The 12,819-nt window shown below is 46.3% G+C and overlaps 1 protein-coding gene across 1 annotated transcript in view; it reads left to right on the top strand.

The window, feature by feature from the left end:
- The window catches only part of ATP5J2 (ATP synthase, H+ transporting, mitochondrial Fo complex, subunit F2), a 57,742-nt gene that overhangs the window by 1,345 nt on the left and 43,578 nt on the right, over nucleotides 1–12,819 (top strand). The gene's annotated exons all lie outside the window — the stretch shown is intronic.

The raw sequence follows: 12,819 nt of genomic DNA on the forward strand, positions 1-12,819 counted from the left end.
GGCGCCCCTGGTCTTGAAATTTTGCAGGGTGTACTAATGGGCACTACACGAAAACTGCCAGGGAGCAAGGAAGGGGAAGGCTAGTGCAGCCGCAGGCAAGGCAGGTTGGAAAGGCCCCTCGGGTTCCGCCGGCGCAGTTCTGCACAGATTGTCGTCTGGGCGGGGAAGGTGAACAGGAGCTGCGGGATGGGGAAGGGTTAGGGCCAGAAAGAGGAAAACTGCTGGGGGTCCTGAGGGTTCTGAGGTGTAAATCCACTAAATAGCCTTGATATTTAGGCAAAAGATGACTTCTCTGTGGGAGTCAGGTGGAGATGGGACTAACACGAAGTCTCATTGTGTGCCCCCCCACACACACCTCAGCTGAGGATGGGGGCTGGGGAGCCCAGGTCACCAGAGCCTGTACTGGACACAGTCTGGCTGCTCAGCCCAGGCCCTTTGGCTGCTGTCCTCCTACTGGTCCCTTTCTTTCTGGAGCCGTTTAAAGCTGACTCTACAGAGGCCACCACTGCAGCCCACAGCTTCTCTTCTGAGTCTCACGCATAGACTTGGGTTCCCACCTCTCACCCCTATCTACTTTCTCTACCCTTGAAGAAGCCAAAGAAAAGGGGCACCTGTGTGGCTCAATGTTTGAGTGTCTGCCTTTGGCTCAGGTTGTGATCCCCTAATCGTTGGATCAAGTCCCGCATCAGGCTCCCCGCAGGGAGCCTGCTTCTCCCTCTGCCTATGTCTCTGGCTCTCTCTCTCTGTGTCTCCCATGAATAAATAAATAAAATCCTTAAAAAAAAAAAGAAGAAGAAGAAGAAGAAGCCAAAGAAAAATCAGAGAAACACCACGCGGAGCCCCATTGGCTCTGGAAGGAAATACCAACATTCCAATGCTGGCAGAATAGTGACAACAGGAAGCACGTCACCAGAATGAAGGACAGTGTGAGCCAGTGACCTCAGCCTTATGGGAAATCTCAGAAAACTTGGCTGACAAGGGAAATGGAAGCCAGGGTGTGAAAGTGCTGTCCGCAGTAAAAATCTGTTTGCAGAACACCAGAGTGAAAAAGAGCCTCAGAAGGAACAGATATTATTTCTCATAACAAGTCTTTTGCAGCTTTTGAAAAAGGTGCAGACCTCTTCCCAATCCAGGGGAGACTAGAGGGGTCACGTGGGCAGGGTCTGGAGGACCTTGAGGATCTGAATCTGACAAGTCCTCACTGCATGTGGCACAAACCAGAGAGGAAAATGTAAGCTGAATCTTAAAATAACAACAACAACAACAATAATCAGAGCCCTAATGAGCACTGTGATTAGAGTTTCTGGGTCTGCAATAGGAGGAGAAAGAAAAAGAAAGAGAATGCCACATGCTCAGGCTCATGCAGCTTCTTCTCTTCTCCATGGGAGCTGATGAATGAACGTGTGAGTCCCCACTAATGATTTCTTCATGGAGGAGTTGCACAAAGGGCATCCCCCACCCCACATGATATTAACATTTACCCTGCCCAGCACACTTGGGAGGCAGTGTGTCCTTCATGGGGTCCTATCCATGCTTCTTGTGCTCCCTGAATCTCCCTGAGCTGTGTAAGGCCTCCCTCCACCGCTCTGGTATCTTGAAGAAAGTAAACACTAGGGTAGGTTTCCTAAAGGAATCTGAGTAATGACTCATTATCACGTTTTTGCCTTGAACAGGCTTATTCCCATTGACCTGGCATTCCCAACAGATCCAACTACCCTACCTTTGCATGGGGACCTCCACACAACATCAAAGTAGGAAGGGCTTCATAAAATTTTTCCCCTAGCATTTAATCATGAAAATGTTGAAACAATGGGAGATTAATTTGACAGATAACACCTGTTTCTTCACAACATTAATTCTGTCATTAGCATTTTTTTTATTTTTTAGCTTTTTAAAGAGAGAGGGCACAAGCAGGGGGAACTGCAGGCAGAGGGAGAGGGAGAAGCAGGCTTCTGGTGGAGCAGAGAATGATGTGGGACTCAATCCCAGGACCCTGAGATCATGACCAGAGCTGAAGGCAGACGCTTAACCTACTGAGCCACCCAAGAGCCCCTGTCATTAACAATTAAACATACTTGCTTTATCACATACCCCCCAGCCCATCAACCCATATCATTGTTTGTACCCATTTCAAAGAAAATTGCAGACACCAGCACATTTTTCCTTAAATAATCCAGAATGCCTACTAACTGGAGTTCAATATATCTACAGTATTCTTTTCAGTTAAAATTTGCTTACAATGAAATGCATGTATCCTTTTTTTAAAAAAACAATATTTTATTTATTTATTCACGAGAGACACAAAAAGGCAGAAACATAGGCAGAGGGAGAAGCAGGCTCCTCTCAGGGAGCCTGATGTGGGACTCGATTCCAGGACCCTGGTATCACAACCTGAGCCAAAGGCAGGCGCTCAACCACTGAGCAACCCAAGCATCCCAAAACGCATGTATCCTAAGTGATGAGGTTTTTTTGTTTTGTTTTGCTCTATTTTCTTTTTTAAAGATTTTATTTATTTGTTCATGGGAAACACAGAGAGAGGCAGAGACATAGGCAGAGGGAGAAGCAGGCTCCACGCAGGGAGCCTGATGTGGGACTCGATCCAAGGACCACGGGATCACGCCTCGAGCCAAAGGCAGATGTTCAACCACTGAGCCACCCAGACGTCCAGTGTTTTGTTTTGTTTTAAAGATTTTATTTATTTGAGAGAGACAGAGCATGCACGCAAGAGTGGGGGAGGGTGGGGGCAGCGGCAGAGGGAGAGGGAGAAGCAGACTTCCAGCTGAGCAGAGCCCTATAAGGGACTCAATCCCAGGACCCTGGGATCATGACTTGAGCCAAAGACAGATCCTTAGCTGACTGAACAACCCAGGCGCCCTAAGTGATGAATTTTAACATTTATGTAACATAAACCTCTATGAAGTTATAGAACAATAGGCTTTGTCCCACAAAATTTTCTTATGTCCCTTCCTTGTCTATCCCCATCTTCACCCCCCCACCCTCCAAAAAATCTGTTCTGATTTTTTTCAGTGTGAATGAATTTTTGCCTCATCAACTTCATATTGAGTTTAACCACCAATGGCCAAGGATTTAATCAAGTATTCCTGTGTAGTAAGCCTCCAACAAAACCCAAAATGATGGGGTTCTGAAAACTTCTAGGTTGGTGAACACATGGAGGTTCAAGGAGAGTGGTGTGCTCAGAGACAGCGTGGGAGCTCCTTGCCCCTTCCCCATACTTTGTCCTGTGCATCTCTTTTATCTGGTTGTTCCTGAGTAATATCCTTTCTTTTTTTTTTTTTTAAGATTTATTTATTCATGAAAGACACACAGAGAGAGAGGCAGAGACACAGGCAGAGGGAGAAGCAGGCCCATGCAGGGAGCCTGACGTAGGACTTGATCCCGGGACTCCAGGATCATGCCCCAGGCAGAAGGCAGGCGCTAAACTGCTGAGCCACCCACGGAATCCCAGTAATATCCTTTCATAGTAAACCAGTGAGCTAGTAAATAAAATGTTTCTCTGAGTTCAGGAAGGGTGGAAGTCATTGGAACCTCCTGTCTATAGCTGATGGGTCAGAAACCATTTATCTCAAGGCACCTCGGTAGATCAGCGGTTGAGTGTCTGCCTTTGGCTCGGGTAGTGATCCTGGGGTCCTGGGATCGAGTCCCACATCAGGCTCCACACAGGAAGACTGCTTCTCCCTCTGCCTATGTCTCTGGCTCTTTCTCTGTGTCTCTCATGAATAAATAAAACCTTAAAGAAAAAAAGAAGAAGGAGAAGAAGAAGAAAGAATCCATTTTTCTCAAGTGGGAATGGGGACCCCCAGCTAATTTCAGAGACATGCTTGGTGGTCAAGTGAAAAACCTACATGTTGGGATTGGTGTCAGAATCAGAATTATGTATTGGGAATATAAGGCCAGAGGGGAAAACTTGGCCATGGTCACACAAGCCCTGGTATATTCCAGAAAGCAGCTACTACCATCAGTGATTCATCTCTCTGCTGTGTCCTCCTCCTGGTCATGGCTCAGAGGCATCTGGGACTGTTGGGACATTCTTACTCCATCTCCTTGGGTTCCCTGTATCCATTTTATATCATAGAGAGCAGCATCCAAGCTCTAGGGATGGAGAAAGGGGACTGATTTTATCTTTCACTCTTGGCTTGGGCTTAGGCTCTGAGCAGGTCTGAGAGGGGAACTAGAGCACATTTCTGACTCCCAGGAGGAACTTGGCATGGCCCTTCATTTTCCCCAAGTGTTCGCTTGAAGAGATTAACTCCATCGTCTGGAATTCACTGTCGGCTGGACACTATGTGGGAGCAGGAACCGTCCCAGTGAATTAAACATAATGGGTAGAGTGAAGATAGGGTGTCCCCTCCACCCTCTGTTCTCTCCAATTCCAGTGTAGACTCTAGGAGACCTTAGAGTCATCCCTTGTGCAGGCTCCAGATGGGATCCTACACACTCCTTCCCCCCAGTGTCCAGCACCAAAGAACACATTATGGTCAAGGGGCAGAATGCCTGGATAAGCAGGTCACTTGTATGGTGGCCTCCTGGGAATACTCCTCTGACTTGCTCCATCTCACCTGCTTTTGGACAGAAATGGTTCTTGGAACAAACTCAGTGCTGGGTTCCTGTCCCAGGGTTATTTATTCCTTGGGCTCCAGAGAGAAAGTTTTGTATGTATCTGGGCCTATAAATGATTCTGTGCATGTGTGTGTTCCCATCCAATAGCTTTCATTTATTTCTTCCATGTTCCTCTTTCCCTTCTCAGCTGCTGCTCACATTACTCGTCTGGGGGTTGAGAGTTTTCCTCTGCAGGCCACTGCTCCCATCTAGGACAGCGCTGTGACCAGGAGGTCTTGCTTGGCATGCGCTCTGTCACCCTCACCCCGCACACTCCCCAGCTCTGCAGGGTGGGGCCACGTGCACATGTGGGCTGCATCTGCGTCCCTGGGAGCCTGGTTTCTGGTTCTCCCGAGAGCTATTGCCCCTTCCTGAGGACTGTAGCCCCCCTCCGCACAGAGCCCAGGTCGGGGCGTCCTGAACCCCAAGCCGCCAAGGCAAAAGCCTCACCCCCACGTGGGCTCCCTTCTGGGTGTGAGGCTTGTTTACTGTCACCATGGAAACCACCTGCTCCGCGTGGGCGGGACTCCGAAAGTGGCTGGGTGGGAGTCCTGGAACCAGGAGAGAGGATGCTGTCCCCAGCCCTTTTTTTTTTTAATTTTTTTTTAATTTTTTATTTATTTATGATAGGCACACAGTGAAGAGAGAGAGGCAGAGACACAGGCAGAGGGAGAAGCAGGCTCCATGCACCGGGAGCCTGACGTGGGATTTGATCCTGGGTCTCCAGGATCGCGCCCTGGGCCAAAGGCAGGCGCTAAACCGCTGCGCCACCCAGGGATCCCTGTCCCCAGCCCTTGCTGGAAGGTCTTCCACTTGATTTAACTTCGGGCTTGACCTTGAGCCCTGACCTCCCCGGAAAGCACGGCACAGGAGGCATTTTTTTTTTATTAATAAAAAAAAAGATTTTATTTATTCATGAGACACACAGAGAGAGAGGCAGAGACATAGGCAGAGGGAGAAAGAAGCAGGCTCCCTGCAGGGAGCCCAGTGTGAGGCTAGATTCCAGGACCTGGGACCTCAGGATCTCAACCTGAGCCAAAGGCAGACATTCAACCGCTGAGCCACCCAGGTGCCCCAAAAGGTCCCTTTGTGATGCTCCCAGAGCCTCAACCGCTGACTGGCCAGATTTATGAAAAGCAACTATAAAAGCCCAGGTGGCAGGCCAGCTCAGAGAGAGGGGTCTCCAGCTCTGGGCCTTCTGCTGGTCCCTTCCTTCCAGAGGCCGTTTAAAGCTAACTCTGCTGAGGAATCCAACCTATCCTAGCCTGTAGTCCTTTTCACAGGCACAGACTCAGATCTTGCATTTCTCGCACCCACTGGCCCCTCTGACACCATGTTCCCCATCTCTGCCCAGGGCTGGGGCTGCTGTGCCCCGCACTTGTGTCTCTGGAATCCAGCCCTCAGTTCCAGGCTGCCCAGCAGCCCTGCTAACACCTGCAGCTCTGGTCCGCTGTGGCCATCCATCTGGAGCCACCGGGGAGCTGTTGAGTCCCGATTTCCTGAGTCCTGGGAGTGAGAGTCGCCTCTATAGAAATGAGAAATTGGGTGTGTCAGTGCCTCTGTGTGAAGCCCTGCAGGTAAGGGACAGTCCCAATTTCAGGAGAGGAAAGAGTCCCAATGGCAACCTCTAAACCACTGGAGAATACCCTGTGTTTGAGATGAAATGAACAAAAAACAGCTCAGAAGCCATTCAGGATTGACAACCATATTCTTTGTTGTTATAGCTTTTGTGAATGTGTTTTGTTTCATGCAATCATTTTTTTAAAGATTTATTCATTTATTTATTTATGCATGAGAGAGAGAGAGAGAGAGAGAGGCAGAGACACAGGCAGAGGGAGAAGCAGGCTCCATGCCGGGAGCCCGACGCGGGACTCGATCCCGGGACTCCAGGATTGCGCCCTGGGCCAAAGGCAGGCGCCAAACCGCTGAGCCACCCAGGGATCCCCTGAGCCACCCAGGGATCCCCTCAAGTTGAGAAAGTTCCACTCTGTTCCTAGTTTGCTGAGAGTTTTTATCATGAATGGGTGTTGGATTTTATCATGAATGGTGTTTTGCAGTGTTATTTGGATGTGTCCTGCATGTGCATCAGACAGGTCAGTCTGGCACCTGGGTAATTATTTACTCTAGTTCAGTTCTCAAACCTGTGGTATGCAGGTTGGGGTCAGAGCCATACATTATCAGCTTGGTGGGGAGCCCATAGTTTATACAGAACTGTAGGGGATACTAAAAATACAACCTTACTAAAGGAAAATTTTATACGAACAAAACACCAAAGGCCATCATTTAATAAGGATATTTTATTTTATTTTTTTAAATGTTGGTTTATTTATTATTTATGATAGTCACAGAGAGAGGCAGAGACACAGGCAGAGGGAGAAGCAGGCTCCATGCACCAGGAGCCCGACGTGGGATTCGATCCTGGATCTCCAGGATCGCGCCCTGAGCCAAAGGCAGGTGCCAAACCACTGCGCCACCCAGGGATCCCTTAATAAGGATATTTTAACATTCCCCTCTGATATTATCCACTTGTAAGCATTTTGTCTTTAAATAATTATTTAGAAATCATAAATACCATATTGAGTCACCTGGCTGGTTCAGTCAGTAGAGCATGTGACTCTTGATCTCAGGCTGTGAGTTCAAGCCCCATGTTGGGTGTAGAACCTACTTTATAAATAAATAAATAAATAAATAAATAAATAAATAAATAAATAAATACATCCGTACATACATACATACATACCATTTCAGAATCAATTTTACTTAAGTAATATAGCTTTCATTTTTGCCTAATCCTTTCAATCACTATCTTATTTTTATTTTTTTTAAAGATTTTATTCACTTATTTGAGAGAGTATGTGTGAGAGAGAAAGTACCAGCAGGAGGAGGAGGGTGGGCAGAAGGAGAGGGAGAAGCAGACCTCTGCCGAGCAGGGAGCCCAATGTGGGGCTCAATCCCAGGACCCTGGGACGGTGACCTGAACCAAGACAGATGCCCAACCAACTGAGCCACCCGGGCGCCCCTCAGTCACTACTTTAAATATTGCATTGTGACCCTATCGAAGATATTATGCCAGTATCTTAATTCTCTCAATTATTACATAATTCTTGCTTCTGCAGTAAGGAATTAAAGTTTACAGTACCCAACCCCAACTCTGACTCACATGCAGGGTTTCATTAACACAAACGTCACATCTGGAAAACATCCCAATAGATTTCTCAGTACTAATTCCCTGAGAAAGTATACTCTTTGATATTTTTGAAACTCTTTTTCAGTAATTCCTACCCTGGAAATTGTCAGAGCCAATTGTTATGGGAACATGACAATCACATTCCAGTATAAAATGAAATCACTTCACCAGGTCCCTTAGATCCAGTCATCCCCCACACCCAACGCAGCCTGTCTATTCCAATCACCAACATGCTGGGGCTGGCAAACAGCTCACATGAGTCCCCTCTGCCCATGTGCTGAGAGTAACAGGGACAGATTCTTCTGGAGAATTATCATTTAATTCTATTTACATCTCTTCTTTAGGTTCCTGTTATGGACTACATGTTTGTGTCTTCTTTTTTTTTTAAGATTTTATTTATTGATTCATGAGAGACACACACAGAGAGGCAGAGACACAGGCAGAGGGAAAAGCAGGATCCCTTCAGGGAGCCCAATGCAGGACTCCATCCCAGGACCCCAGGATCATGACCTGAACCAAAGTCAGATGCTCAACTGCTGAACAACCCAGGCGTCCCCATGTTTGTATCTTCTAAAAATTCCTATGTTGAGGGGTGCCTGGGTAGCTCAGTTGTTGAACACCCCACTCTTGGTTTCAGCTCAGGTTATGATCTCAGGGTCATGAGATCAAGCACATCATTGGGCTCTTAACCCAGGGGGCAGTCTGCTTGAAGATTCTCTCCCTCTGCCCCTTCCCCCACACTCTGATACATGCTCTCTCTCTCTCAAATAAACAAATAGGGGGGCAGCCCGGGTGGCTCAGTGGTTTAGCGCCACCTTCAGCCCAGGGCGTAATCCTGGGGACCTGGGATCGAGTCCCATGTGGGGCTCCCTGCGTGGAGCCTGCTTCTCCCTCTGCCTGTGTCTCTGCCTCTCTCTCTGCCTCTCTCTCTCTCTCTGTCTCTCGTGAATAATAATAATAATAAAAATCAAATAAACAAATAGGGATCTCTGGGTGGCTCAGCGGTTTAGTGCCCGCCTTCGGCTCAGGGTGTGATCCTGGAGTCCCGGGATCGGGTCCCACATCCAGCTCCCTGTGTGGAGCCTACTTCTCCCTCTGCCTGTCTCTCTCTCTCTCATGAGTAAATAAATAAAATCTTTAAAAACATATTCAAATAAACAAATACATCTTTAAAAAAATATGGGGCACCTGGGTGGTTCAGTCAGCTAAGCACCAACTCTTTGTTTTGATTCAGGTCATGATCTTAGGGTTGTGAGATCCAGCCCCGTGTGGGGCTCCACAATCAGCACTCAGCACAGAGTTTGCTTAAGGCTCTCTTTCCCTCTCCCTTGACCCCCTTCTCACCCCATGCTCTCTTTCTTTCCAGAAATAAATATATCTTTAAAAAATTCACATGTTGGGATCCCTGGGTGGCGCAGCGGTTTGGCGCCTGCCTTTGGCCCAGGGCGCGATCCTGGGGACCTGGGATCGAATCCCACTCGGGCTCCTGGTGCATGGAGCCTGCTTCTCCCTCTGCCTGTGTCTCTGTCTCTCTCTCTCTCTCTGTGTGACTATCACAAATAAATAAAAATTAAATAAATAAATAAATAAATAAATAAATAAATAAATAAATAAATAAATAAAACATTAAAAAAAAATTTCACATGTTGGGCAGCCCCGATGGCCCAGCGGTTTGGCACCGCCTTCAGCCTGGGGTATGATCCTGGAGACCCAGGATCCAGTCCCACGTCATGCTCCCTGCATAGAGCCTGCTTCTCCCTCTGCCTGTGTCTCTGCCTCTTTCTCTGTGTGTCTTTCATGAATAAACATAGTCTTTAAAAAAAAAATTCACATGTTGAACCCCTACTCCTCAATGCCATGGCATTGGGAGGAGGGGTCTTTGGGAGGTAATTAAGTCATGAGGGTGGAGTCTTCATGATGGAATTAGCACCTTTGTAAAAGACACAAAAAAGAGGCTCTCTGCCATGTGAGGATACAATGAGAAGGCAGCCATCTGCAAACTAGGAAAAGAGCCCTCACCAAGAGTCAAATCTGCAGGCACCTTGATCTTGAACTTACGGTCTCCAGAACTATGAGAAATAAGTTTCTGTTTAAGCAACCCAGTCTATGGTAATTTGTTAGAACCACTCAAACAAAGACAGTCCTGTTTATTATTATTTTGCAATCTAAGATTGTGTATTTCTCTATTTTTACACACATTAACACCTTCCTTCCCATTACCTTTCATTGATCTCTTCATCATTTAATAATTTGATAATTTAGGAGCAGCTGGGTGGTTCAGCTGGTTGAGTGTCTGCCTTCGGCTCAGATCATGATCCCAGGACATGATCAAGCCCCACATTGGGCTCCCTGCTCAGCTGGGAGCCTGCTTCTCCCTCTCACTGCCTGCTGCTCTCCCTGCTTGTGTTCTGTCAAATAAATAACATCTTTAAAATAAAAAATAACAATTTGATATTTTGTACCATTTTCCTTGCTTTTCAGTTGTTTTCAATATTATTTGTCTACAACACTGTCTCTTGAATTCTCTTCAAATGTGCTATATTTTTGTTGATTCCCATTTAAAAAATTTTCAACCACCTTTTACAATTTATTTTTATGTTCCCTCATCTCTCATTTTGTTTTCATGATCTGTGGTATAAATTTCATTTCTAATCTTTGTACTTTTTAAAAGAAGGGCACCTGGGTGGCTCAGTCAGTTGTATCTGGCTCTTGATCTCAGGGTCATAGGTTCAAGCCCTGTTCCACAGTGAGCATGGAGCCTACTTAAAGAAAATAAAAATAAAAAATAAATAAAATTAACTTGTTTTCTTATGTTCTTTTAATCTGCTCTCTCCCTTGTCACCATCCTTCTGTACTATTTCCTTTTAATTGCATATAAATCAGATCCTCCAGGATCTTTTCACTTTTCAACTCCTCTCACCTCACCACCTGTGTATCAGGCATATCCTCTCTGCACTAACCCTTAATGCTTCCTTGCCATTAGAACTTTGCTTCGCCCTCACTCTATGATATATATATATATTTTATTTTTTATTTTTTATTTTTTATTTTTAGACCTTTTCCTTATTATACTAGAAATGCACTTGGGGCCTTATTCCCCTTTGGTGTGCTAAGATGCCATGATGAGGTGCTCCTTGCATTTCTGACATACTGAACATAGGGACTTCTTCAATTGCTATCTCTGTGATTCTTTCATTTATTGTTCTGTTCCTCGTACAACAATTTAACAAACACCAATTGAACATCTTGAATGAGACAGCCAGACTTTGAGTTCAGAAACAGAGCTTTATTTTAAGGAGCTCAATTTATAGTGGAAGAGGCAGAAAAGTAAGCTGACCACTGATGGGTATTAACTACCACAGTGTACTTGGCAATAAAAAAAGTATCACAAGGAATCTTGTTTGATAAGTGAAGGTAATGATCCCTCCCTGCCTCCCACCCCCAGCACCACCTAGGATGAGACAATGATCACAATGGCCTTTGTTAACTTGTAAGGAGCTCCCTGTTATGGGGCAGTTTTTCCTGGCAAGAAGCACCCCTATTATTTCTGTGGTGAGAAGAAAGATCGTTCAAGGTTGCCAAACCTGGAATGGTCACAGCTTTTTGTCTAACAGAGAACTGCCCCATTCCCCTCTGCAAACCAGATCCCAGTGTCACTCCAGAAATGCAAATCCCTTTAAAACAAGTCTTAATGAGGGGCACCTGGGTGGCTCAGTTGGTTAAGTGTCTGACTCTTGATTTCAGGTCAGGTCATGATCTCAGGGTTGTGATTGAGCTCCACACTGGGCATGCTTAAGAGTCTCCCTCTCCCTTTCCCTCTGCCCCTCCCTTCTCTCTCCTCTTAAATAAATAAATAAATAAATAAATAAATAAATAAATAAATAAATAAATAAATAAAGTGTTAATGGGTATGATACCTCCTACTTCCACACTCCCATGCATTGCTGGTGACAACTTGTTGAACTTATCAGGACTTGAGAAGAAATTTTCCAGCAACACATGAGCATGGTATCCAAAGCTACCTTGAAAAGCACTGGACTTTTGTCTTTGTTCTAAGAATAGAAAGGAAAGAAAAGGTATTTCAAATGAATTAAACTTCTATGAGGAGACAAATGTCAAGAAAATGGATCTCTGCTCCATTGAGGAATGTGTTTTCTTGATGGATCTATGAAGGGAGTAGATTACAACCCTCTGGGACTGAGCCTCTCGCCCAGGGGGTTTATGCATTGCACTAAAGACAGCAAGATCCTGGGGTTCATCCCTTCCTTGTCCCTGTTTTCTTCTGAAGATGAATGGCTAGGACTTCGAAATCATGGGTCTTGGGGAAATCTGTGCATTCTGACTCCAGGCTTTGTTTGCACTCCTGTTTTTTCACATAACCATAAATCCTTATTTATTTGTTTGTTTATTTCATACTTAGGCTCCTTCTTGAATAGGGAAGAAAATAGTGGAATCCTAAAGTTCCCTGAGGCAGGCAGCTCCCCTGAGCTGAGCTCCTTACTTTAGAGAAGGAAGTGAAGTTCGGGGAATCAAAGCATCTTGCCCAAGTCAGAATTTCTTAACCAGGAATGGTTATCGTGGCCTTTTCAGAAAAAACCAAAATGGTGGTGAAGCATCACTGTGCTTGGAAAAGTGGAGGAAATAAGGGTTAGAGCTGTATACCCCTAGCGTCTTCCTCCCCCCCGCCCCAGCGTCTCCCCCCCCCCCCCCCCCCCCCCCCCCCCCCCGCCACCAGCGTCTTCCTCCCCCTCCCCCGTCTTCAGAGCCCAGTCCAGGGCTGGGATACATATCCTATGCTTCTGTAAGTTCCCAGAACAATTTTTAAAATCTACTTATTTATGATAGTCACAGAGAGAGAGAGACACACACAGAGAGAGACAGAGACACAGGCAGAGGGAGAAGCAGGCTCCATGCAGGGAGCCCGATGTGGGACTCGATTCCTGGTCTCCAGGATCGCGCCCGGGGCCAAAGGCAGGCGCCAAACCGCTGCGCCACCCAGGGATCCCCTCCCAGAA

Source organism: Canis lupus, chromosome 6, assembly GCF_011100685.1.
Source record: "Canis lupus familiaris isolate Mischka breed German Shepherd chromosome 6, alternate assembly UU_Cfam_GSD_1.0, whole genome shotgun sequence".
NCBI lineage: Eukaryota > Metazoa > Chordata > Mammalia > Carnivora > Canidae > Canis > Canis lupus.